The following is a 25874-nucleotide window of genomic DNA, read 5'->3' as shown; positions in this document are numbered from 1 at the left end:
GGGTTTGACACCACTGATCTAAACCGTCTTTGTATAAATACTGCATAGTTTTGGTTTGTTTCTCTCCCTCATTTCTACTCTCTCTGAGCACATGCATGTATGTATACCGTATTATAAAATAATTACTGTGTTGAAAATGATATAAAATATATTTGTATATATTGCAAATTTTATATTTTGCAGCAGATGCAAAGTCATCTGATTTTGTTCAAAATAATGCTTTTCAGTTGTTAATAATGAAATTCTACAGATGAGATTCTGAAACATTGAAGGTTTTGGATTTATTTCATTGTTTTAAAACATAGTAGTGAAATCATGAAGATAATACCGTAGGTTCTGGGAATCTTTCAGGCTTCTTAATAATACCTCTCTGGAAAGACAGAGATGGGTCAGAATAGAGGAGTTATTATCTTTCAAACTAATGCCCAAATAGCTGTCCCATAGCATTGGCAGATTGAAAGATTGTTTTTTCTAGAACCTAAGTTTTATATGTAGCACACAAGTACAGAAGTACATAGTAGTAAAGAAATACCAGAAATGATATTCATCTACTTTGGGATGAATAGGTGCTAACATTATGGCATTTAACAAACTCTTAATATTTGTGTTACCATAGCATTATGCATTTAAATATAAACTTTAGCATTATCAGGCTCTGCATATTAGCTTTGTGAAGTTAATAAATGTTCACCATTTATAAAAATGTGCTTTTTGTATTTTGCATTTGGATAACGCTGCATAAGGTAGCATTTCAGGAATGGTAATGCTTTGGAAAAGTTTCTAGGCCTAGATTGTATGCTAGGAAACCTCAAACACAAGCAGAATGACTCTTTTTTCATTTCCTTTTAAGACGCTATCTTAGCAGCACATATTTTTTCCAAAGGGTTTCTTCTATTGAGCAATATTTCCCATTCATTTAATGAGAAACGTAGTCATGCAAGAGAATAAAATTTCTGTGTGTGTCTTAGAATAATAGCCTTTAATACTTTGTTTCAAATATTAAAAATGCAAGCTGAGGATTGGGAGGATTTGGAAGCAGACAGTTGCTCTTATGGTACAAGTGTATCAGGATACTTCTGAATCATCAGAGTTCTTCAATCTTCAGTAATTGTTTAGATGCAAAAGTCGGATAGTTGTGTTCCCACTTTTCCACATTAAATATGTCACTCTTCCACATTAAAAACAGTTAATGTTAATTTTGGTAATTTTGGTATCATGCTGTAGTTTCATAATAGGAAAACTTTCATTCTATTTTTGTCCCTTGCCAGTGAATTTACAAATACTATTATTCAATAAATATTACTATCCTTATTAAACTACATATATAGAGTAACTGTTGCAGCATATGAAAAAATTGAAAGGAAAGCAAAATGATGATAATGCTTGAAGTATTATTGATTTGTTAGGCTTTATTTGGCCAGGAAAAACCAATTCTGCCGGTAAAAACTGTTCTTAGTGTTAGAAAAGCCCATAACCATCTCCAACCTAAGTGGCTGTCTGAGCATATCAAAATACAATTAATTCACTGTTAAATAGTCCAGGAATGGTATTAAGAATCTTACATTTCCAGTTAACAATTTTTATTGTTAAGAAATGGAAATTACCTGAACAGTTGAAATCAAGACAAGATCTGGAAGATTTAAAAAAATTATGTTAGAACTGGCCACATGCTGATCAGATCTGCAAAACATAAAACCCAAATCAATGCAAAGGATATGCCAAAAGGTTTAGTTGATGCTGAACTATCTCCAGGTCACAGTACAGTTTTGCTTATGTAGCAGTAGTGTGTGCATGAGAGAATTGCCAGAAGGAAAGTTTTTCTCCAATCTCATCACAGAAGTCATTGTCTAAACTATGCAAAACAAACCTTTGATAAGCCTGAAACATTCTGGAATGAAGTGCTTTGGATTGATGAAACTAAAGTTCAGTTGTTTGGCAACAGCCACAAAGAATAGATTTGGAAAGGAAACGTGAAGCATTTAAAACTTGCCAACAGCTTGTTATATGCAGAGTAGCTTTATTATGGGGTTTGTGTGGCAGCTGCTGGAATAAGAAGTATTGTGTGTAATGAATTTGGCTAAATAACTCTTATCTATCTACCTGTCTGTCTGTCTGTCTATCTAAGTTAATGTGAGGTGACCTAAGCATAATGATCTAAAACATATCTCCAAATCATAACATATAACATAACATAACATCAGAGTTGGAAGGGACCTTGGAGGCCTTCTAGTCCAACCCCCTGCCCAGGCAGGAAACCCTATACCATCTCAGTCAGATGGTTATCCAACATTTTCTTAAAAATTTCCAGTGTTGGAGCATTCACAACTTCTGAAGGCAAGTCGTTCCACTTATTAATTGTTCTAACTGTCAGGAAATTTCTCCTTAGTTCTAAGTTGCTTCTTTCTTTGACCAGTTTCCACCCATTGCTTCTTGTTCTACCCTCAGGTGCTTTGGTGAACAGCCTGACTCCCTCTTCTTTGTGGCAGCCCCTAAGATATTGGAACACAGCTATCATGTCTCCCCTAGTCCTTCTTTTTGTTAAACTAGACATACCCAGTTCCTGCAACCGTTCTTCATATGTTTTATCCTCCAGTCCCCTAATCATCTTTGTTGCTCTTCTCTGCACTCTTTCTAGAGTCTCAACATCTTTTTTACATCGTGGCGACCAAAACTGGATGCAATATTCCAAGTGTGGCCTTACCAAGGCATTATAAAGTGGCACTAACACTTCACATGATCTTGATTCTATCCCTCTGTTTATGCAGCCCAGAACTGTATTGGCTTTTTTAACAGCTGCTGCACACTGCTGGCTCATATCTAAATGGTTCTCCACTAGGACTCCAAGATCCCTCTCACAGGTACTACTATTGAGCAAGGTACCACATATACGGTACTGGTGCATTTTGTTTTTTTGGCCTAAATGTAGAACCTTACTTTTTTCACTGTTGAATTTCATTTTGTTAGATAGCGCCCAATGTTCAAGTCTGTCAAGATCTTTCTGTAACTTGAGCCTATCTTCTGGAGTGTTGGCTATTCCTGCCAGCTTGGTGTCATCTGCAAATTTGATGAGTTCCCCATCTATCCCCTCGTCCAAGTCATTGATGAAGATGTTGAAGAGTACTGGGCCTAAAACAGAGCCTTGGGGTACTCCACTGCATACTTCCCTCCATGTGGATGTAGTTCCGTTGAGGACTACACGTTGAGTGCGGTTGGTCAGCCAATTACGAATCCATCTGGTGGTGGTGCTGTCTAACCCACATTTTTCTACTTTATCTAGTAGTAGGTTATGGTCTACTTTATCAAATGCTTTACTGAAGTCCAAGTAAATTATATCGACAGCCAAATCAACCTTGAAATATTTATTGAAAAGCAAAATAAAGGTTTTTGAATGGATTTCACATTTCCCAGACTTGAATATTATTGAAAATCTGCTGGGTGAGAGTTAACTGTCAACAATTCATTGAAACATTTGACCAGGATGCTTCAATTTGTGATGCAACTGTATACGTGTCACATAGGTATGCTTGATTTTTAAAGTAATACCTTAAATTTTAGATGTTGACCCTGGGTAGCATTAGAAGGTCATTATATTACATAAAACATTTTATGGAAATATTTAATTTCATTAAATATTTAAATAATTAAAGAATTTTAGTCTGAGAGACTTTCCCATAATACAGCAGATTTTCACCTTTAGCCAAGAAAGGCTTCTTTATTATTTTAGTAAATAGAAGAACCTTAGAGCTTTGAACCTTTTTTTTCTGTTATACTATGCCATTTGCCGCTGGGCTTTTATAGATGTTTTAATTCATATTTTCACTCTGACATTTGATCCATTTATTGACAGATCATGAAAATGCACTTAGTCTTAGGATATAAATCCTGACTGTGCTCTCCAGAAGTCATTTGAACAGTCAGGTTGTATAAATAATAGGAGAAAACTCTCTTTTCTACCTGAAAGTTTGAAAAAAAATACTGTCTCAATGTTCCTCAATGGAACTTTTCAGTATACTTCAATCACACAGAACATTATTTCTCTGAAATTATGTTTAATATTTTAGTTTAAACATTTAGCTTTAACTTCAATGAGCGCTTGACAGATCCGTTTAAATTTTTCTAGTTCAAATCAGTGGGATGTAATTCTTGGATTTTTACTTGACTTTTTCTGAATAACTACCATATTTAATTAGAATAGTGACGTCAGGATTTAATTGTTGAATAGTGTCTTTGAAAAACTTTGAAAAAAGTTGCATTGATTTCATCTGTCCAGAGCAGAACCCAATGCATTTCTAAATATTGGAAAAACTATGAAAAATTGATTTTTCTCAAAAATTCTTGTTTGTTTTCTGTTCTTTAAAGATTAAAAATGTTAGTTACAATACTGGAGGGGGAAAATGAAACAATTTCAGAAAGCTTAGTTTTAATATCACTTAATAGCTGATCAGATAAGGGCAGCCTTGCGTAACTAAACATTGTACACTATTGCACATTTTTGTGTTTATAAAGTATTATGTCATCTAACTTCAGCTTTTATTAGGAAAATTTTTCAATTAGTTGATTCGTCACTGATTTCTTTTTCTTAATATCTCATTCTTTTTTTTCTGAGAAATCCAGCCTTTTTAAAGCCTATCTTCCTCTTTCTTCTTTGTAAAAAAGAATAAATGTACAAAAGGATAAAAAGAGATGTAAAGATAAATATGTGAGTCTATGGCCACTTAGAATGTGAGAGTTCATATCAACTCTCACATTCTAAGTGGCCATAGACCATAGAAGGGGACAGGAAGGAAGAGAAATATTCCAAGCTTTTAGGTAGGTAATTTGACTTAGCATGTTCTGTGAAATCTGCTATTGTGGTTTGCAAAGTATGATAAGTATGAAGTAGGGGTTGACTCTGGGGTTAAAAAACATGCCACAAAGTTAATTAAATTAAAAACAAAAGATATGAAACGATGTGGGATGGTATTGAACTGAAGGCATATAGAATGCAGTATTTTAGAGATTGAATGAGAACGATACTGAAATATTGAAAAGTGAAATTAAAATGAATGCTTTGTTAATATCCAAGAAAAATTGATGGAAAGGTAAATGCTGAATATGTTTAAAATGGTAATGTTGCACCTGGAGAAATGTTAAAATACAGATGCTGCTTGCTGATGGAGTGGTTGTGTGACATTTTAAGTATATATGCCTGGAGGAATGCTGTTATTGTTTACTTTCACAAAGGGAAAGATAGTAACTGCAAAAATTACAAGGGAAAGAAATTTGAAACTATTCTAAGTGAAAAGTCAGAAGAGGCGAGCACTATAGTGTAGACTTATGGTGGCAGAAGATCTGTCCATCTTTTTGCTCTTCATCATTTTACTGAAAATATTTATTGCATATCTGTTTACTTAAAGCTTACAATAAAGTGAATGAACTTGAATTATGAAATATTTTGTGTGAATATGAAATTGAAGATTGCTAATATGGTAAGAGCACATTTGAATAAGTGAAATACTTAGTAAATGGTTTAGGACTGAGAGAGAGTAAGACATAAATGTGTAATGATCCCTTGGTTGTTTTGCATTAATGATACATTTATAAGAGATACTTGTTAGTGGTATGCTGTTTGGGAATGTGAACATTCCTACAGTTTTGTTTGTAGATGGTGCTGTGTTGTTTGAGAACCTAAATATTTACAGCAAAGATTAATCTGAAAATTAATGTCTCATTGGTCAAGATAATTTTGTCCATCAAGTAAATGAAGTACACAATGGAAACCTTTTTTTTTTACAAAGGATGAAAAACTGGAACATGTAAATAAATTTAGGTACTTTACAGGAGGTAGGAAAATGAATGGAGAAATTTTAAGACATAAAGTCATGTAGAAAGGTGGTGGTTAACATGTAGTTTGTGCCAAAAAGGAATGTTTGCTTTTTAAAAAGTTAAAAATCGCTGTACATGAAATCATGCTTCTGGATCATTTTATATATGGAAGTGAGAGCCAGGTATTCAGGAGAAATATAAAAATAAACTGAATCCAGTAAAGAATAGGTGTTTGGGTAAAACTAGAAAAACAGAGCTGACAATGAATTGTTGCTGAATTACTATGGACTAAATACAAAAGTGAGTGGCCAATATGAAAGAAGTAGGTTGAGGTAGTTTGGTTATGTAGAGAATGAAGATTAAATGACAGAGCAAGTACATGAAGATATTTTAGATGTATAGAAATCACTCATAAAAATTACCCTATAATGCTGTATTAGAAAATATAGAATATAGAAAAATAGAAAAATAATATAACATTTCGTTGTATAATTTCATGAAATCTTTACCAAAGAAAAATATTGCTTTATTTCCAGATTATTATATGACATTGAGTCACTGCCAACTCCTAAGGATTTAAAAAAAAAATTACAATCTGTCCCTAACCTGGTCTTCCAAGTTTTTTAATAGTATGGCATTTGAATGTCTTTTCCAAGACTTGTGATTGCTCTATCAAGTGCTAGTCTGTGACATACAGGTAGTCCTCGATTTACAATAGTTTGTCTAGTGACAGTTGAAAGTTACAATGGCACTGAAAAATGTGACTTATGACTGTTTTTCACAGTTACGACCTTTGCAACATCCCCAGGATCATGTGATCAAATTCGGACACTTGGCAACTGACTTATATTTATGACTGTTGGCTGTGTCCCAAGGTCATGTGATCTCCTTTTATGACCCAAAAGTGCTTTTTCAAGAGGCAACTGGACTTTCTGCACCTTTGGGACAACCATGACCTGGATGACAACTCTCTATAGACATTCCCCTATTATGATCTTCTGACAAGCAAAATCAATGGGAAAGCCAGATTTTGTTAAAAATGTTTCTTCCTACAGTTTTAAGACTATGTTCATCTTTTTGCAAGTTTCTCTTAATTATATATTGCATTTAGGAGCTGAATAAATAAGGATGTGTGTATATGTATTTGTTGTGCTCCATTGTCAATCTGGAATGCTTAACCATATTCTGTGGCTGCCTAAGTTTCTCATGAGGAGAATGAGACATTCTCTAAGCACATTCCATAGCACATTCCATAGCTTGATGTGATTGACACAATCAAAAGTCTTTCTGTAATCACTGAAACACATAGTGACTTTTTTTGGGGTATTCTTTGGCTTTCTTAATTATTTAGCTTGCAGTAGTAATAATGTTTTGTGTTCCTTTGCCTTTTCTAAAGCCAGAACATCTGACATTTCCCCCATGTAAAGCTCTAAATCTGCATTGATAATCCTAAGCATTATTTTTCTAGTAAATTAAAGATATTGCACAATAGTTTGCACATTTCATTACATCTCATTTTTTAATATTGAAATATAGTGTCAGCCTCCACTCCAATCTTCGTATACTTTTGAATGATTATATCAGTAGATAAAATGTGAAATGTTTATTTCTGTATTATAAAACTATTAAGGAAATGAGATGTATCATACCACCGTACAGGGTAAGGGAAAGGAGCCTATTAAGAGTGTCGGCTGACATAACAGTGGGGAAGGGGTGATTAACGACTGAGTGTTATCAGCGCGGGCTTTTCTAACAGACACTGCATTCCTAAGATGACTGACATCTAGAGACCTGTGGAAGAAGATTACCACGAGGGGCCGAGAAGGAGCTGGCATTGGACCAGACCAGCCTGACCTCCTGGAGGAGGAGGGACAATTGGGGGGATATGATATGTTAGCCATATTTTGTCTCAGATCCAACTTAGCTTGGCTGCTATCAAGACTGTAAATAGTAAAAGTACTTTTCTTTATTCCAAATGAAGTCAAGGTGAATTCTTTCCTAATTATAGTCGGAGGTAGCCTGACATTAAGTTGGATCTCCACATCATGTCTACCAACCAGGATTGCAATCGCAATACCGAGGTGGGAGAGAGAAAAAATGTGATGGAAGGCCAGCTGCCGGCTGAGCTGGGGGAGGCGTCCGGAGGTATTTCTTCTGTCGGTTTTAACCCTGAGCTGGAGATAATGCAGTTGGAAGAAGAGAGGAGGCTACCCGACTTCAAGGAACCTCCCTCTGGAGTAACTACAAGGAGAAAGGAGAAACTACGCACTTTTTCCGAGTGGTCTGAGGAGCAGAAAGTCAGAGACAGCCTCCAGTTGGAAGAGGCACTACGGCTATTTCGTGAAGTGAAAGTAAGGCAAGCTGCTCGCCAAAGGTATGAATCCCCTGTTCAGTCCTCCAGGGGGGGGGGAGAAGAGGAAGAAGAAATTACAAAGGGGCCAGCTAGAGGTGATTCCCAGGGCGGTGAGATTTCTGAAGAGCCAGAGCCGGGAACCCTCTCCCCAGAGGAAGCTGAATTGGATGGGGGTCGCGCCACCTGCTGATCAAGCAAGGCTGCGAGGGAAGGAAAAGCCAAAATTCCCCCATATCAGAGAAATTTGATGGAAATGCGAAGGAGTTGGGACTGTTCCTGGCGAAAGTGAATGACCACATGATAGACTGGGGGGAAGATTATTGGTCACAGGCAGCACAAGTGAGAGCTGTGACCCACAATTTGACCGGAAGAGCAGCTGCGTGGTATGTGTCGTTATATACCAACCACTCCCCCTTACTGCAAAACTACGAGCATTTTATGACTGCACTGAGGAGGAGGTTTGAGGACCCCCTGGCAGAGCAAAAGGCCAAAGGTCGAATGAAAACCATCAGGCAAGGGAGGAGACCGGTGGCTGATTATAACCAGGAGTTCAGTGATTTAGTTCCCTTGATGAGAGGGTGGTCGGAGGTGACCCTTGTGGACATTTTCAAAGATGGTCTGAATGGAGATCTCTGAACTGTGTCGAGCACGAGCCTCTCCAACTCGCTGTATGGCTGGTACACCCTGGCAGCAGAGATGGAAATCGAACTAGTGAAGGACCGTGGCAGAAGACAGCGCACTGGAGGGCCATCCTTGGCCGTTCTCCAGGAGGCACCTATAGGGACGCCCCTAGATTGGAGGAGGAAGACCACGTTCGTCTGCGTGCTACAGATGTGGAAAAGAAGGCCACCGAGCAGCCGACTGTAGGGTTAAGTTGAAACCAAGCGCGACCTCTGGTGGTGAAAAGGAACCAGTGAAACCAGCGGCTAAGGCGCGTAAACCGGCAAAAGTGGGGGAGGGCGTTGCCAAGAAGGGCACGCCCATCAAGGAGGATGGCGAAGCGTCGACCGATACTGACGACAGCAAAACCACATCAGAGTCTGATGAAGACCTTCTGGTGAGTTGGGCACGGGGCCCCTTGGACATTCCAGTCAATCTACATGTACCCTCTTCGGGTAATAAGGGGGAACTGCTAGCACTACTCGATTCTGGATGCACTAGATGTATGGTCAGTCCCGAACTAGTAGAAAAAATGGAACTAAGATTGAGAACCCTAAGTAGGCCCATAGCGTTTGCCCAGTTGGATGGCTCTGTGGCAGGGGGAGGACCCGCCCATTTCGTAACAGAACCCATAGAAATGATAATAGGAGACCACCGCGAAATTCTGAACTTCATAGTAGCCCCAGGAATGGACCAACCCCTGTTGCTAGGCCTGTCATGGTTGCGGAAATGGAACCCCCATATTAACTGGAGAACGGGAGTCCTACGTTTCTGTTCCAAAACATTAAAAGGGGAAAAGGGGGAACCCAAGAAGGGATCTACCGTGGCCATGCACCAGGATACGTTGGGGGCAATGATCGAACGGATAGACGGGGAGGAGAGAATACCCAAGGAATACTGGGACTTGCGAGAAGTCTTTAGTGAGAAAGCATCAGACGTACTTCCTCCCCATAGGCCTATTGACTGTGCCATAGACATCCTTCCGGGGGTAAAGCTTCCAAAACCAAAAGCTTATCCCATGACCCAAAAGGAATTGGGGGAGCTACGTAAATTCATAGACAAAAACCTAGAGCGGGGTTTTATCCAACCGGCTAGACCTCGCGTGGCTGCGCCAGTGATGTTCCGGGAAAAGAAAGATGGCTCCTTTCGTCTTATAGTTGACTATAGGAATTTAAACGCAGTGTGCGCCGAAAACATATACCCCATGCCACTCATGAAAGATATGTTAGCACATTTAGCGAAGGGAAAGTTCTTCACCAAACTGGACCTGCGAGAAGCCTACTACAGAGTTCGTATAAAGGAGGGGGATGAATGGAAAACCGCTTTCAACTGTCCACTAGGATGTTTCCAGTTTAGTACTACCTTTTGCACTGCAGGGGGCGCGTGCAGTTTTTATGCAACTGATAAATGAAATACTCCATCAGCATTTGTTCAAAGGAGTTCTTGTCTACCTTGACGACATACTTATCTATACCGAAACAATGGAAGAACATATTAAACTAGTAAGAGCTGTTCTCAAAAAGTTATTATCTGCAGAACTGTATTGTAAGCTATCCAAATGTGATTTCCATCAAACTAAAATAGACTACTTAGGGTATCGCATTTCAGCTGATGGGTTAGAAATGGATCCAGGAAAAGTGAAAGCTGTCTTGGAATGGGCCCCCCCACGCACACGCAAGCAACTGCAAAGTTTTTTAGGATTCGCAAATTTCTATCGTCAATTCATCCCCTCCTTTGCTCAAATTGCTTTACCAATCACCAACCTCTTGAAAACTAAAGGAGACACGAAACCCAAACCATCATTACCTCTCGAATGGACAATGGAATGTCAGGCAGCTTTTGAAAAATTGAAACGACTCTTTGCCGCCGAACCTATTTTAAAACACCCTGACATGGATGTTCCTTTTGTAATACAAGCGGATGCCAGTGATGTAGCAGTCGGAGCCGTTTTACTCCAAAACAATGCTGATGGTAAACTACAACCCTGTGCTTTCACTTCTCGAAAATTGACTGAAACTGAAAGACGATGGGCTATTTGGGAAAAGGAAGCATTTGCAGTTCATTGAGCTCTACGAACGTGGAGACAATTCTTAGAGGGTTCAAATCATCCTTTTGAAGTTTGGACTGATCACAAAAATCTGGAAGCCCTAAAGACTCCTAGAAAACTTTCACCTAAACAAGCCCACTGGGCTCAATATTTTAACCGCTTTAATTTCACTTTACATTACATTCCTGGGGGGAAAAACTTCTTAGCAGATGCTCTCTCACGTTTGCCCCAATACAATTGCACTCGCTCCGAGGTGGTTCAACCAATACTTCCCGTGCAACAGTTGGCAGCCCCGGCTATAACTAGAAGCCACTCAAAAGCTGAACCCTCACTCCCAGATGAACTGACCAAGTCGTTTAAAGAAGCTTTAAACACTGATGACTGGTACTTAGCGCATTCCCATGAATGCACACTCCGTGATGGACTAGCTTGGATTGGAACAAAACTATATGTTCCTCTATCACTCAGAGAAACCATCCTACAACGATGCCATGATGCCAAAATGGCAGGGCATTTTGGATTTGTGAAAACTTTGCATCTTCTTAAAAGACAATTTTGGTGGCCAAGTCTTAAAAAAGACATTCAAGCATATGTAGCAAGTTGCCCTATTTGCATCATCCAAAAGGCCTCGGAAAACCTCCTGGACTACTTCAAACGGTAGCCAGGCCAGGAACCCCATGGAAAGAAATATCCATGGATTTCATAGTGGAATTACCTGAAAGTTCAGGCAATACTGTTATATGGGTTGTGACTGACCTTTTCTCCAAACAAGTCCATTTTATTCCATGTTCAAAAATACCCTCCTCAAAAACTCTAGCAAAGTTGTTTGTACAACACATTTATAGACTCCACGGAGTTCCTGAGCGCATCATTTCAGATCGAGGAGTTCAATTCACTTCTCAATTTTGGAAAGAATTTTTACGACTCATTGGCTCCGCCAAGGATTAAGCTCCTCCCATCATCCCCAAACTAATGGAAGCTGTGAACGTTCGAACTCTGTACTAGAACAATATCTCGATGTTATGTTAACTACCAGCAAGACAATTGGGCAGATCTCTTACCTTTTGCTGAAGTTGCCTACAACAACTCAATTCATAGTAGCACGGGATTTACTCCCTTTAAAATAGCTTGAGGTCAAGATTTTGTTCCTATCTCTGAACTTCCTAAGGAAGAAACTACTGTTTCCTCTTTGTCAGAATGGATAGATCAAATACAAAGCACATGGAAAATGACTGCATAGAAGCGATCGACGACGCTCACCGTGCGCATAAAAACAAGCAGATAAAAAGGTCCCTGAGAACAAATATCAAGTGGGCGATAAGGTTTATCTTTCCACCAAATATCTTCAAACCACTCAGAAATCTAAGAAACTTGGACCCAAATATGTGGGACCTTTCCCCATAGTAAAATCATCAACCCGTGACAGTACAACTAGATTTACCAAAAACACTTAGGAGAATTCACCCCGTTTTCCATGTGAGCTTGCTGAAACCTGAACACACATCTACTTTCCGTCCTAACCATACACCCCCTCCTATACCAATTCTCATAGAGGGCGAACAACACTTTGAAATAAAAGAAATTTTGGATTCAAGAAAACATAGAAATAAAATTCAATATCTTATTGCTTGGAAACACTTCCCGTTATCCCAAGCTGAATGGGTGAACAAAGAAGATGTTCGTGCTTCGGAAAAGATAGCACAATTCTATAAAAAATATCCTGACAAACCCTAACTTCTCTTTTTTCTTTCTAGGACTAACGTCCTTGTTGCAGGAGGGCCGAATGTCAGCCTCCACTCCAATCTTCATATACTTTTGAATGATTATATCAGTAGATAGAATGTGAAATGTTTATTTCTGTATTATAAAACTATTAAGGAAATGAGATGTATCATACCACCGTACAGGGTAAGGGAAAGGAGCCTATTAAGAGTGTCGGCTGACATAACAGTGGGGGAGGGGTGATTAACGACTGAGTGTTATCAGCGCGGGCTTTTCTAACAGACACTGCATTCCTAAGATGACTGACATCTAGAGACCTGTGGAAGAAGATTACCACGAGGGGCCGAGAAGGAGCTGGCATTGGACCAGACCAGCCTGACCTCCTGGAGGAGGAGGGACAATTGGGGGGATATGATATGTTAGCCATATTTTGTCTCAGATCCAACTTAGCTTGGCTGCTATCAAGACTGTAAATAGTAAAAGTACTTTTCTTTATTCCAAATGAAGTCAAGGTGAATTCTTTCCTAATTATAGTCGGAGGTAGCCTGACATATAGATTGATCTCTTCGAAACTATTGACCACTTTATCATTCTCTAGATTTGCTAACATAACTTGGTTATAATCTTTACTGTTGCTTCCCATAGTTTTGTGGGTATTCTTGTAGCCTTCCAATTTGGTAATGACAGAGTGCTGATTTAACTTCAAGTACTAGGGATTCTTATAAGTAGGAAATATTTTCTAGGATATCTTATATGTTGACTTCTCTGTTCTAGCGTATTTTAGTATACTCTTTCCATTGTTGTTTGATCATCTTTGAACTAGTTCCTATCTGTCCTTGGTGCTCTGGCATACCAGTTTGAGGTTAGAGCTTCCTCTTGGGTTTAGAGATCTTTTCCTTGTTTTTCCTTGTCTGTTTCCATCTTGTACAGTATATTTTTATAGATGTTGAAATACTACTTATCTCTTTTAACAGCTCTCTAAAACCTATTGTTAAGTTCTTCTCCTGTGCACTGCTTGGCGAGTCCAAGCATGGGTTTCAATTTGTCTGATTGGCCAGAAACTGAGATGCAAATTCTTTGGTCACGCCTCTTCCTCCTGGCCGAGCCTCAGTTTTTTCAACTCAGTCGGCCTAAAGAAACTTGTAGTGAGTTGCTCCATCAATTAATTAGATTATAATTAGGACAATTACTAAATAAAAAATATAAAAAGGACAAACAACACTTTACATGAAGTGGCTGGAGTGCTGAGATTGTGATCGGCTTGCCTTCCACACTGGGAGTGGTACTGTGATGGCACCAAAGCTGCCATTGCCGTGTGGTTGGCTCATCAGCTCAGCGTGGTGGCTGAGGCCACAGGACATTGAAACCGAGACCGAGGTTTCGGTCTAGAGCTTGGCTGGTGGTTGCTTGTTGCAGAGGAGGCTTGCCTGCTGTGCGAAGATCGGACCGCTGGTACCTGCCATTTTGTGAGCGGCAGCCACGATCGCCAAGCTGTTGCAGGCTGCAAAAGGGAGCCAGGACGCTTTTGAGGCAGCATCGGCACTGTGTGGAACTTCCCGACGACGAGGCTTTGGTCAGGAGCCAGGAAGGCAACATTTACGTGCCAGTGTTACGTGTGTTGCTGGTTTCAGGCACTGATTGTGGTATGGTGTTTTTAACTGAATTCCTGGTTTCTCCAGCATGTTGGGGAAGATCATCCAGGAAAGGGTAGTGCTCTGCTTCTCTGCCTGGAGACCGAGTCAAACTTTGTTGGCCACGCCTCCTCCTGTCCCGGGCGCTCCCCAGTTTGACTCGGTCTTTCACGAGTTAAAACTGAGGAAAGAGACTCATCCATTCTTGGATTTCTTTCATGACAAAACAGGACAACTATTTGGATGATTTTTCCGAGCAAGACTCGGCTATCGCTGGTAAGCGATCTGGGGGATTACCGGTCCGCTAGTAATCTTCCCTACCAGCTCGTATTTCAGCCAAGGTCCTTGCCGTTCCCACGCTTAGCGGAGGGGGCATTGCCTGCTACAGGCTGCCCCTGGCATTAGTCTGCACCTGCAGAAAGGGACTCAGTCACTGCCTAGATTCGTTTAGGCACACTGATTGCGGCCAGCGCTTTGGCGCCATAACAGCCGTGGAAGGAGTGCTCATTCTGAGCCAGGCTGCCCGAATTGCAATAAAGCGGCAGATGCTTAAGGCGCCATCTTAGCCACAGCAGGAGTGCTTGCAGAGCCTGGCTGCCTGAATTGCAATAAAGTGGCCGGTGTGTGAGGCGCCCCTTTAGCTGCAAGAGGAGCACTCATTAGGAGCCAGCCTGCCCGAACTTTGGATGAGCAGCTGGCGTGTTAGGCACCATTATGGGCCACGGCAGGAGTGCTCATGACAAGCTAGGTTGACCAAACTGTGGATGAAGTGGCTAGTGCATTAGGCGCCATTACAGCCATGGCAGGAGTGCTCATGACGAGCCAGGCTGCCGGATGGAGGATGGAGCGGCTGGCGAACTAGATGCCTTTTTGCTGAAGCAGGAGCGTTCATAGGAGCCGGACTGCCCAATTGGAGCATGAAGCGGCGGTCGCGGTAGGCGCTATGAGAGCCGTGACAGGAGTGCTTGTACTGAGAAGCCAAACTGTCCGAACTGCAGACAGGGCGGTGGGTGCGCTAGGCGCCGTTAAAGCCGTGGCAGGAGCGCTCGTACCGAGCCAGGCTGCCTGCTTTGCACACAGCAGCTGGTGCGCTAGGCGCCATTATTGCCAGAGCAGGAAGGCTCAGTACGGCCTGACTGTCTAATTACAATCAGACAACTGGCGCATTAAACATTTCCAGAGCCGCGGCAGAAAAACTCAGACCGCCTGAAAGGCAGGAGAGTTCTTTGTGAACCAGGCTGCCGGGTGCCGTACAAAGACATTGCATACCATGTGGCTCCGTCCGTCAGTGAGACCTCCCTTTTAGCCTTAGAGCAGGGAGCTCATGATGCAGTCACAACTACAACAACAGCACCCCATTCGGGCTAATTTGTTTCAACTGCGGCAGTTGCGACTCAAAAGAGTTCCGCCATTTCGGCAGAAGACTTTGGCCGGGCCATTCTGCCCCATTGATAAGGTAACGGGTTGGAGGCGCTCGATGGAATCCGTGGCAGTGAGTCCGCCAGGCCACACTGCCCCAAGTAACTGATGGGGGAGAGCAATGGCCTCACCAATGCGGACAGGAGGAGACCAACTCCCTTGCATTGTAGTATAAAATTAAGGCCGCCCCGAAGTGCTTAATTAGGCCAGTCTGCCACGCTGATGGTGTACCGCAAGGCATGGGTCCGTGGCAACAGCGCTCACATGATCCTGCCTCCCGGCCTTAACAAATGGCGGGAATATTGCCGCCTTTTACGTACAGAGTCAATGGCAACTGAGCTGCTATCCTCCGCGATTACTATGCAGGTTGACAACATTGATTTCAAGGCTAGGCAACGGCTATCTTAAGCAAGCCGCCCTGTTGAACCGATGCATATATATAGCAGCTTTTTACTCTGTAAGGGCAAGGAGCAAGGTTTCTCATACAGGTATCATAACTCCTGTTTCAAGGTGGCGTTAGGCATAGGTTTCCCAGGGGACAATATGCCTTCACAGATTTCATCACTTAGACGGCGGCCTCCAACCGTGCAGGGCGACTAGCCTGCCCCCTGGGGGGAATTCCTGTCACTCCCTTTGGATTCGTCAGTGTTACGTAGGAGAGCAAGGGCTGCTGCCCCACAAATTTCTGATCTGGCCAATCCCTACTCGTTTGGGACTCGAGGTCTCAGGTTGCTAATATCTATAATAATAACAGAGTTGGAAGGGACCTTGAGGGCCTTCTGGTCCAACTCCCTGCCCAGGCAGGATACCCTACACCATTTCAGACAAATGGTTATCAGGCAGGATACCTTATCATTTCAGACAAATGGTTATCCAACAATTTCTTAAAATTTCAGGGGTTGGAGCATTTACCACTTCTGCATCTTCTGATCTTTGGGTTAATAAGGTCATCCCTCTGGAGTGTGGCCTGCCCCTGGGGGTGCTAGTTCTTTTTTTACAACCCGCCTTGATTTCTCATCAGACACATTCCGGGGAATCCTCTCAGAATTATTTCCCTCCTGGAGGGCTAGGCGCACAATTAAGGTCTCGCTATAAAACTATTCGGGCCTTTGTGGAGCCCCCCGTCCTGGCATAATTGGGCCATGATCCACAGAGCCGGGGCCTTCCCACATGAGATGGAGATTTTTCTATCAGTTTCTTTCAGAAAGGTCAATAGGTCGGCTGTTCGCTGAGCCAGGTTCTAAAGCACCGATCCGGATCCGAATATCTCCAAGGTGGAACCTACAGCTCCAGGCAGGGAAAGGAGGGCTGCAATCTGTAGCCGTACAGCTGCCACATTGGGATGCTTTGGTTACCTCAGGGGATACGTTGCTTCATTTCCTTATGCCGACATAGGGCCCTGAGGACCTCCTTGTCCAGTGCTGGATGTCAGGTATTTGGCTGTGTCTACCCTCCATTACCTCAGGTAACGTTATCAAGGTCTGCTATGCTCAGAAGAAACTAGGTAAAGTAAACCATAAAAAAAACCTCCAACAGGAGCATTTCGATCCTGTCCTTCTATTTAAACTGGAGGCCTATCGACCTGAGGGAAGTAACCTCCGGTCTCCTAGCAAGTCAAGGGACTATTGTTGACTTTCTTTCTCCGGTCTCCTAGCAAGTCAAGGGACTATTGTTGACGTTCTGAGGATGATCATTCACGATCTCACTACAAGAGTACCTGTTCTACCAACCGGTATGTCACACTCGAGTGCGGATTTACTAATCCTGGGGGACACCCTTTCCTAGATTATACTACAATAGGGTGGTCTACGTCATACATTAAGGGGTTGGTGCCTGACTGAAGCCCATCAGGTTCCCATTCTATGGCGCTCTCCAGATTTTGGTGTCACCTTTCATCTTCCATTTTACCTTTACTATATAGGAGGGCCGATAACCCATTTCAGAGATAAATGAATTGGGGTTTCACCGTGGTAGTTGAGACATCCTTACTGGATAAGACCTCCGCTAAACACCTGACATACGGCGATGGGCAATCAATCTAACCTTTTTTAGTCCACAGGACTGCCAAACTTAGAGACTTTTTCGTTATGCCCTTGGTTTACCATGACATCAGGTGTTCCTTAATTGCTCTCTTTCAGAGACCACTTCTGGTAGTTGTTGCTCCACACATTCACAACTACAAAAATAGGTTGACGGTCTACCTGCCTTTGGGATATGGCCTATGGTCCATTGGGGGCCTTGGCCCAGGCACTAGCCAGATCTTCAGGTTGGTTCGGGCCTTCCACAGGCTGACTGGGATGAGTTGTTGGCCAACCTTACTTGTGGAGTCTAGTTTCGACTACGCCACAGGTGACTGCCAGTACAGCCGATGGAATCAGGACCACTGCCCAAGGCTGCTGGGAGCTGGTAAGTCGGAACGTTGGAAGTACTGCAGCTGAGAGCCCTCATGCAGCCTCTGAGGTCTGTCAGGAGGCTCAATGGCTGTTGAGTCGACGGGCCGGCATTCATAGCCAGCATCCTTCGGTGGTGGCGGTAAGCGTATTATGCCCGACATGGTACGGTTCTGGTTCAATCCCCCTCCTAATTGGGGAGTGGTGGTGGTATCATTGGCTCAGGGTCCTTAAGGGTTTTCAGCCATGTGGTTGCCATGGCTCCCTCCGACCCTAGCTAGGGTCAGACAGGTCTTGACAAGCTGTGGGATTTACCACAGTTGTTGACAGGTCCTTTCCCTGGGATGGACGGTGTTGTTCTTGTTTCAGGTATTCCCCAGGGCACCAAGATGACCAGTTGTCCGGGGAGTTTGATCTCTGGGGAGGCCTCCTCTCAATGGGCGAATTCACGCTTCCTGTTGTGTCCCCCTCCCCACTTCACAGAGAAGACGCAGAGAAACGCATCCCACAGTCCTTTATATTTTCAACAGACCTGATTTTCTGTAGTGAAAGCAAGACTTGGCAGCTACAGTGCAACGGCCTGCCAAGTTCCAAGTTCTTTATCTCTTACGGAGACAGAAGCCCATGTGTCCAAGATCCGTTGCCAAGAGCTCACAGGAAACAAGCCTTTGCACAGTCCAGGCCTTTAACTCCAAACGACTGATCTGCAGTTCGCATTTGGTAGCTTTTGTCCATCACAAGGGCCAGATGGCAATTCCACCCGCTTTTATCCCCTGTGGGGTGTGGCTCAGTGACTCAGCACTCTCTGGGCCTGCCACACCTCTTCCTTTGCTGCGCACGCCTCTCTTTCTGATGCTGCCTAGGATCAATCCAGGATTGATCATCCTTGTCCTCTATCTGTGGGGGCTCTGACACGCCTTCTTCCTGGCCTTCCGCTGGCACTTGAGGCGTTGCCAGGAAGGAGGGACCTGGAGAGAGAGGCCTTGTCGGCTTCTCTCCCCCACTCACCGAGTCATCCTCCTCCATGAGGACAGGCTCGGGGGCCGGAGTCACAACACTTCCAGGGAATCTGGCATCCTCCAATCTCCCCTGATGTGTACCCGTGACGACGATACAGAGGCTGCCAGTGTCAGTCACAAAGGTTGGTAAAGCGGTTTGGTTGCCCTCGTTCCTCCTTCCCACCATTACTGCAGAAGGAGGGCCGCATTTCACCTGTGGCGGCCTTCGGCAGGCGGGTGGAGGTATTCGGACCAGACTGCTTCCCTCCCGGATGACTAACCAGCTTTGGTAAGTCCCTTTCCTGGATAATCTTCCCCAACACTGTGGAGAATGGCGTTGGTCCTACCTGATATGCCCTTTCTCAGCATGGGGGAAGATCATCCAGCCCCATCCTGCTGACTGTCTGGTCCGGAGTCCGTGAGGGGTTTCTGTTTTTACAGATAGTGAGTCTCAGCATCGCTACGCCTTCATGGAACTGGGAGCGCCCGGGACAGGAGGAGGCATGGCCAACAAAGTTTGACTCGGTCTCCAGGCAGAGAAGCAGAGCACTACCCTTTCCTGGATGATCTTCCTCCCATGCCGAGAAAGGGCGTATCAGGTAGGACCAACACCCATTTTGTGCCCTTTTCCTTCTGCTGCTGCTGCTTTTGCAGCTTGCCTTGTGCTAACAAGCCATGTTGCCGGTTTGGTGCTATTCTGAGACTGGACTGCGCAGTGAGTACCCTAGCATCCTTGTTCAGTGATAATCATTCCTTTAAGGAATTAATTGCAGCCTGTGAGTCCTTGGCAAGGCAATCACTAACAGCTGTAATGGCAAACAGCATGGATTCTGATAGTAGTAGTTTGGGGGTATCTTCCCCTGTTCTGAGCCTAAGAAGGCTAGATCGGTAACCACAGGGCCTCCTACCAGGTCCAAGGCCAGGCATTCCAAAACAATATCTTCAGCATCTGAAAAGGATGCCAAAAGAAGGCAAAAGGCCCTGGAAAAGCATTTTGCAAAAGCCCAAAAGCAGGCAGAAGCAGCAAGAACCCTCGTAATATCAGGGAATGTTAGTGTGCCTTCCATCTCCTTAACACTGGAGATACTATCCAAACACTATTGGAGGACCAGTTGAACTGGTCTCCTAATGTGATTCTGGATCTGCAGGAATTTCATGCTATTCCCTTTCAGGAAGTGGGGGAGCATGCATCCAGTCTATCTATCTCAGAATTGCTAGCTGTGTCTGGCAACAGATCTTCTGCTCCATCTGCCACATTTACTCCTACAGCGGCGGAGCTGCTCCCTCAAAAGAATCCTGACCAGAGTTTGTCTGTGGAATTATGCAATGCCATTGCACAGACCATTGCTCAAGGTATTGATGCAGCTCTTACCCAAAGAGGATTAATGGGGACATTAAATCCGGGACCTTCGTGGCCTGGGGCCCTGCATCATTCTTTGCATCCACACAAAACCTATATCAGGGAATCTCATTCCCCACCTCTATCAATGCCAAGTTAGGCCTCACTGGAAGGGGAGGAGGAATTGGAGGGATTTGAGTTTTCTGAGGATGAAGGGGTCTCCCCGGACAAACCCACGTATTCTGGGATTTTTCAGCCTAACCTATTTAAGACCTTATTGTTTAAGGCCAAAACAACAGCTAACATGGGGAGAACGGGGAATACTGAGGAGAACCCCATGGAATCTCAGGATCTTAGTGCCAGCCTCTTTATAGAGCAGGTCACAGCACAGGAGGTAATTCCGTCGCCAAAATTTTTCATGGATGTCATTCAAAGGCAGTGGGATCAGCCTGGCTCTGTCCCTGCTCTTAGTGGCATGGATAAGAGAATGTACACAGCAGAGCAGGAACTAGAGGAACTCCTGCAGATTCCAACTGTGGATGTCCTGCTGGTCACTTTGGCTTCAGCGGCTATTCTCCCTTCAGACACTGCTAAGGCCTGAGGACAGAGGACAGGAAAGCAGAACTGTCCAACCATAAAACTCATCAGGCTGTCGCATGGGCAGTTAGATTGGCCACAGCAGCTTCCTTCTTCTCTAGAACATCGCTCTTATGGCTGCAGCAAATGCAGGCCAGGGCCTCTCCAGAGGATACCTGTCTGCAGCAGGATATCAGTAAGCTCATTGCAGCAACTGAGTACTCTGCAGATGAGACACTCAATGCTGCCAAGTTTGCCTCTAAGGCTCTGACATCCAATGTTATCTCCAGGTGCTTGTTATGGCTACGCCAGTGGCAAGCCAACATAAAATCCAAATGGAGGTTAGCATCAGCTCCCTTCAAGGGATGGCAGCTGTTTGGGGAAGTGTTAGATCCCATCCTGGTGGAGGGGAAAGATAAATGCAAGGCACTCCCTCATCTTTCCAAGTGAGCAGATAGGAGATCGGCCCCCTTTTATAGGAGGCAGTCCTTTCGTGGCTCGGAGGCAGGATTCTCCGCCCCACAATACCTAAGACAGTATCCCTACAGTATGGATAGGTCACAGGACAGGTCAGCTTTCCACGACAAGACTTGTCAATCACAATCCAGACAGCCCTATCGGGGTGCTGGTAACAGCCTTACTGCCGCATGAAGTGACTCTCTCACACATCCCCATTGGCAGCAGGTTAAAGATGTTTGCCAGCCAGTGGCAGGAGACCACTACTGATGCTTGGGTATTACAAACAGTGAGGTTCACTCTAGAATTTTGTCCAAGCCCTTCACAACGCTTTCTACAGTGCCCTGTAGCCAGGGATACCAGCAAGAGGGCCCTGATGGAAGCCACGATTTAGCACCTGCTGGACATCATGGCCATAGAGCCAGTGCCAATAGATCAGAGAGGTCTCGGCTTTTATTCTGTCCTCTTTCTGGTTCCCAAGAGTTCAGGGAGACACAAGGCCATCTTGAATTTGAAAAACTTCAATGTATATATAAAATACAAGAGATTCAAAATGCAGTCCCTACATACTATCCTGGGTGGTATCTAACAGGGAGAACTTTTAACATCCATAGATCTCAAGGAGGCATACCTCCATGTTCCCATCAGACTGTCTCACAGAAAGTTCCTCAGATTCTCATATGCAGGCCACCATTGGCAATACAAGGCGCTCCCCTTCGGCCTCTCCTTGGCCCTGCGCACGTTCACCAAGCTCCTGGATGTCATAACACCGCATCTGTGGGCAAGGCCCATTTGCCTACAATGTTACTTGGATGACGTGTTAATCCAGTTGTCCTTGCTGTAGGCAGAGCAGGACTTTCAGTTCACGATTCAAACTCAGGATCACAGCTTTTCTTTGAACTGTGAGAAACGCCATCTAACACCATCCACCAGTCTAACCCATCTAGGCAGTGATCAACACCCAGACATCGCAAGTATTCCTGTCTCAGGAACGCCGAGCCAGCATAAGAGAGATGGTGTCACAGATCAAGTCATTGGAACTAGTTCCCTTACTGCTTCTAATTATTCCAACTATTAGGGAAAATGATATCCTGCCTAGCTATTGTCCCTTGGGCCTGATTACATGTCAGGGCCTTACAATGGCTGCTTTTACCTAGTCAGAGATCAGGGCGCAGCAATTCAATGTCCTTGGATTGGTGGATGTCAGCAGCCATGGAGAAAGGCTGCCTCTTCCGAGAACCTTCCCAGCTGGTTCTGACCTCAGACGCCAGTCTTTTCGGCTGGGGTGCCCACCTGGACTTCAGGATGATTCAAGGTTGTTGGTCCCATCAGGACCTTCTCAACGACATCAATTGGCTGGAAGTGAGAGTGGCTCATCTAGCGCTACATCAATTTCAAACTGATCAGCACGTACTGCTATTGACAGATAATGTAACAGCCAAGGCGCATGTCAACAGGGAGGGAAGTACCTGTTCCAAGATCCTAATGCGCAAGGCGAAGGCCTTAGGCTTCTGGGCGGAAAGACATCTGCGATCCTTGTGAGCGGAACACATTTCTGGAACAGCCAACACCCAAGTGGACTGGTTGAGCAGAACAACTGTTGACCAGTCCAAATGGCACCTCCACCCAGACTTCTTTCACCAAATAATGGAATGGTTTGGTGTTCCGGTACTGGACTTATTTGCTAGCCCACAGAACACTCAGCTACCAAGATTTTTTCCCTGGTTCAGGACACACGGGGCAGAGGGAATCAACGCTCTCTTATTGCCGGTGGCCAGCCGGATTGTTGTATGCCTTTCCTCCAACCCCCTTACTACCGAGGCTCATCAGGAAGATCTTGACAGAGGAGGCGGAGGTACTATTAGTAGCACCTTACTGGCCAAAACATCCATGGTTCGCGGACCTGGTGACACTTTCTATCTCTCGTCCATGGAAAATTCCTCCTCAAAGGATCTCCCTCAGCCAAGGGGCCCTCCAACACCTGGACTCTCAATGGCTCCAGTTGGCTGTTTGGCACTTGAAAGATCCTCTGGAAGGGACTACTTTTTGGCAAAGTAATTTTGACTATTCTTGCTTCTCGACGGGTGTCAACAAACAGGATATACAAGGCCACATGGATTTCCATTTCTCGCTGGTGCACTAAGAAGAAAGTGATTTCTACATCTGCGACAGTTTCTCAGGCCTTGAATTTTCTGCAACTGGGTCTTGATAAAGGATTATCCATGAATACCCTCTGCAGACAGGTGGCAGCATTGTCCACCATTCTACCAGGCGAGGGTGCGACCTCTCTCTCAGCACCCTGGGTGCGTAGTTTTTTGAAAGGGGTGTCTAACCTGTTATCACCAACAGTTCACAGACTTGGGATCTGTCCGTGGTCTTATAGGCGCTCATGTCCACTCCGTTTGAGCCCTTAGGGTCAGCCAGCATCAGGCTGCCTATTTTCAAGGTTGCCTTTCTCATAGCAATTACGTCAGCACGCAGGATTTCGGAGCTGGCGGCTCTTTCTGTGCAACAAGACATGTGCATTTTTCACCCAGATAGAGTTGTTCTCCATTAAGACCCGACATTCATGCTTAAGATCAACACCTGTTTCCAGTGCGGGCAGGAAGTTATTCTACCAGACTTCTGTCCGAACCCCAGACATCCGCACGAAAGACGCTGGCATACCTTAGATGTCCGCAGAGCACTGCGCAAGTATGTACACCATACGGCATCCTTCCAACGGACGGAAGCTCTGTTCATGTCATTTCAGCCCAGATCTGTGGGCAAGAAGGTATCTCCGTCCACTATCAGATGATGGCTGAAGGCATGCATTCTGCTGGCCTACGAACAACAGGCCAGGCTGGCACCATGCTGAATCACAGCACACTCAACCAGAAGTGCAGCCACCATGGTGGTCTGGGCTACACAGGCTCCAATCCTTGAGATTTGCAGGGCAGTCACCTGGGCTTCTCTGTTTGTGAGGAATTACAAATTGGACATGTTTGCCTCGGCAGAGGTGGCATTCAGAAGATGTTTCAGTGGGTTTTGCCAGCCGAGTGGACTCTGGATCAACACTTTTCCTACGACGATTTAGCTTGGGTATAACCCATGGTTGGACTCTTCAAGCAGCGCACAGGAGAAGGAACGTTGGACTTACCTGAATGTTCTTTCTATGTGCACTGCAGGAGAGTCCAAATCCTGCCCTGGTTCTGAATGGTCTGGGGTCCAGGAGTGGTCCATTTCATCAATTGGGCTACGTCCTCTCCAGATCCATCTCTTCATTAACAAAACTGAGGCTCGGCCAGGAGGAAGAGGCTTAGCCAAAGAATTTGCAACTCAGTTTCTGGCCAATCAGACGAATTGAAACCCATGCTTGAACTCTCCTGCAGCGCACATAGAAAGAACGTTCAGGTAAGTCCAACATTCCTTTATGAGATTTTTGTCTCTCTTCTTGGCAATTTCCACAGTTCTGCATCTAGTTTGCATTCTTATATCCTTCATTTTTGGCATTCTCTTTTTTCATTCCTCCTTAGTCACTAAATGCATTCCACAATTCCTCTGGTTCTTTATGTGAGGTTTAGGACTTCAAAGTAATTCCTGATGTTCCCCTTGAAAATGGTGGGTATATGTTCAAGATCATAATGTGGAAATTGATTGGTATGTTCTATTTTAGCTTAACATGGAAGATGAGCAAGTTTGTGGTCTGTTCTACAGTCAGCATTGCCTGTGTCCTTGATGCTATAATTAAGCTCCTTTTTATCTTTTTCACAATACAGCTATTTTCTCATTAATAGAAAAAAAACCCAATTTTTAGTTTTTTAAATGTTTTTAGTATTTTTAATTTAATTAAGCACTCAGAGTCACTGAGATGTATGGCTATAGAAAATGAATGAATGAATGAATTTCAATTGTTTTAATGCTTTCTACTGGGCTCTTTAGAACAGTGGCATATATATGAGTTCAGACTGGATTTTGTTTAATTTAAGAATATTCTTGGATTAATGTAAGCATGGTTGGCTACAAAATATTTGCAAATAACTACATCCTTTGCTATTGTTATAGTCCATAGTATGTGTGCCTTTTGATGATTGGTAGATTCTGTGCTCCATTTTACATTGAGTCATTTGCGAGAAGTAGGGTATGCATATATGCAGAGAGAAAGGGAAGATATTGGTCATAGTTGGCAGACATCTGAAAAATTTTAATAATCTTTTTGTTAAAAACTGTTTTGTCTCATGCCTCAGAGCTAGTTCTTAAAAGGAATATAATGTTTGCTTATTTCTGTTTTCAAATAAGTTTGGTATTTTACCATATTTAATTAACAGAGTAGCTTGCCTGCTTCTTCTGTTCCTGATTTTTTTGGTTGTATATTTTAATCAATCCATTTTAATCTTATTTCATAAATTATTATTGTGGGGGAAAAAGTACTGTGTATGTTTGCCACTTTAAGTTACTTATAAAGTAATGAAGGTGGGATAAAAAAAACAACTGGTGAT

At 43.6% G+C, this 25874-nt stretch overlaps 1 protein-coding gene across 8 annotated transcripts in view; it reads left to right on the top strand.

The window, feature by feature from the left end:
- Positions 1-25874, top strand: part of NUDT3 (nudix hydrolase 3) — a 69218-nt gene that overhangs the window by 8763 nt on the left and 34581 nt on the right. The gene's annotated exons all lie outside the window — the stretch shown is intronic.

Source organism: Ahaetulla prasina, chromosome 3 (assembly GCF_028640845.1).
Source record: "Ahaetulla prasina isolate Xishuangbanna chromosome 3, ASM2864084v1, whole genome shotgun sequence".
NCBI lineage: Eukaryota > Metazoa > Chordata > Lepidosauria > Squamata > Colubridae > Ahaetulla > Ahaetulla prasina.
Note: the sequence above shows the minus strand (reverse complement) of the source record. Positions and strands in the feature narration are given on the sequence as shown.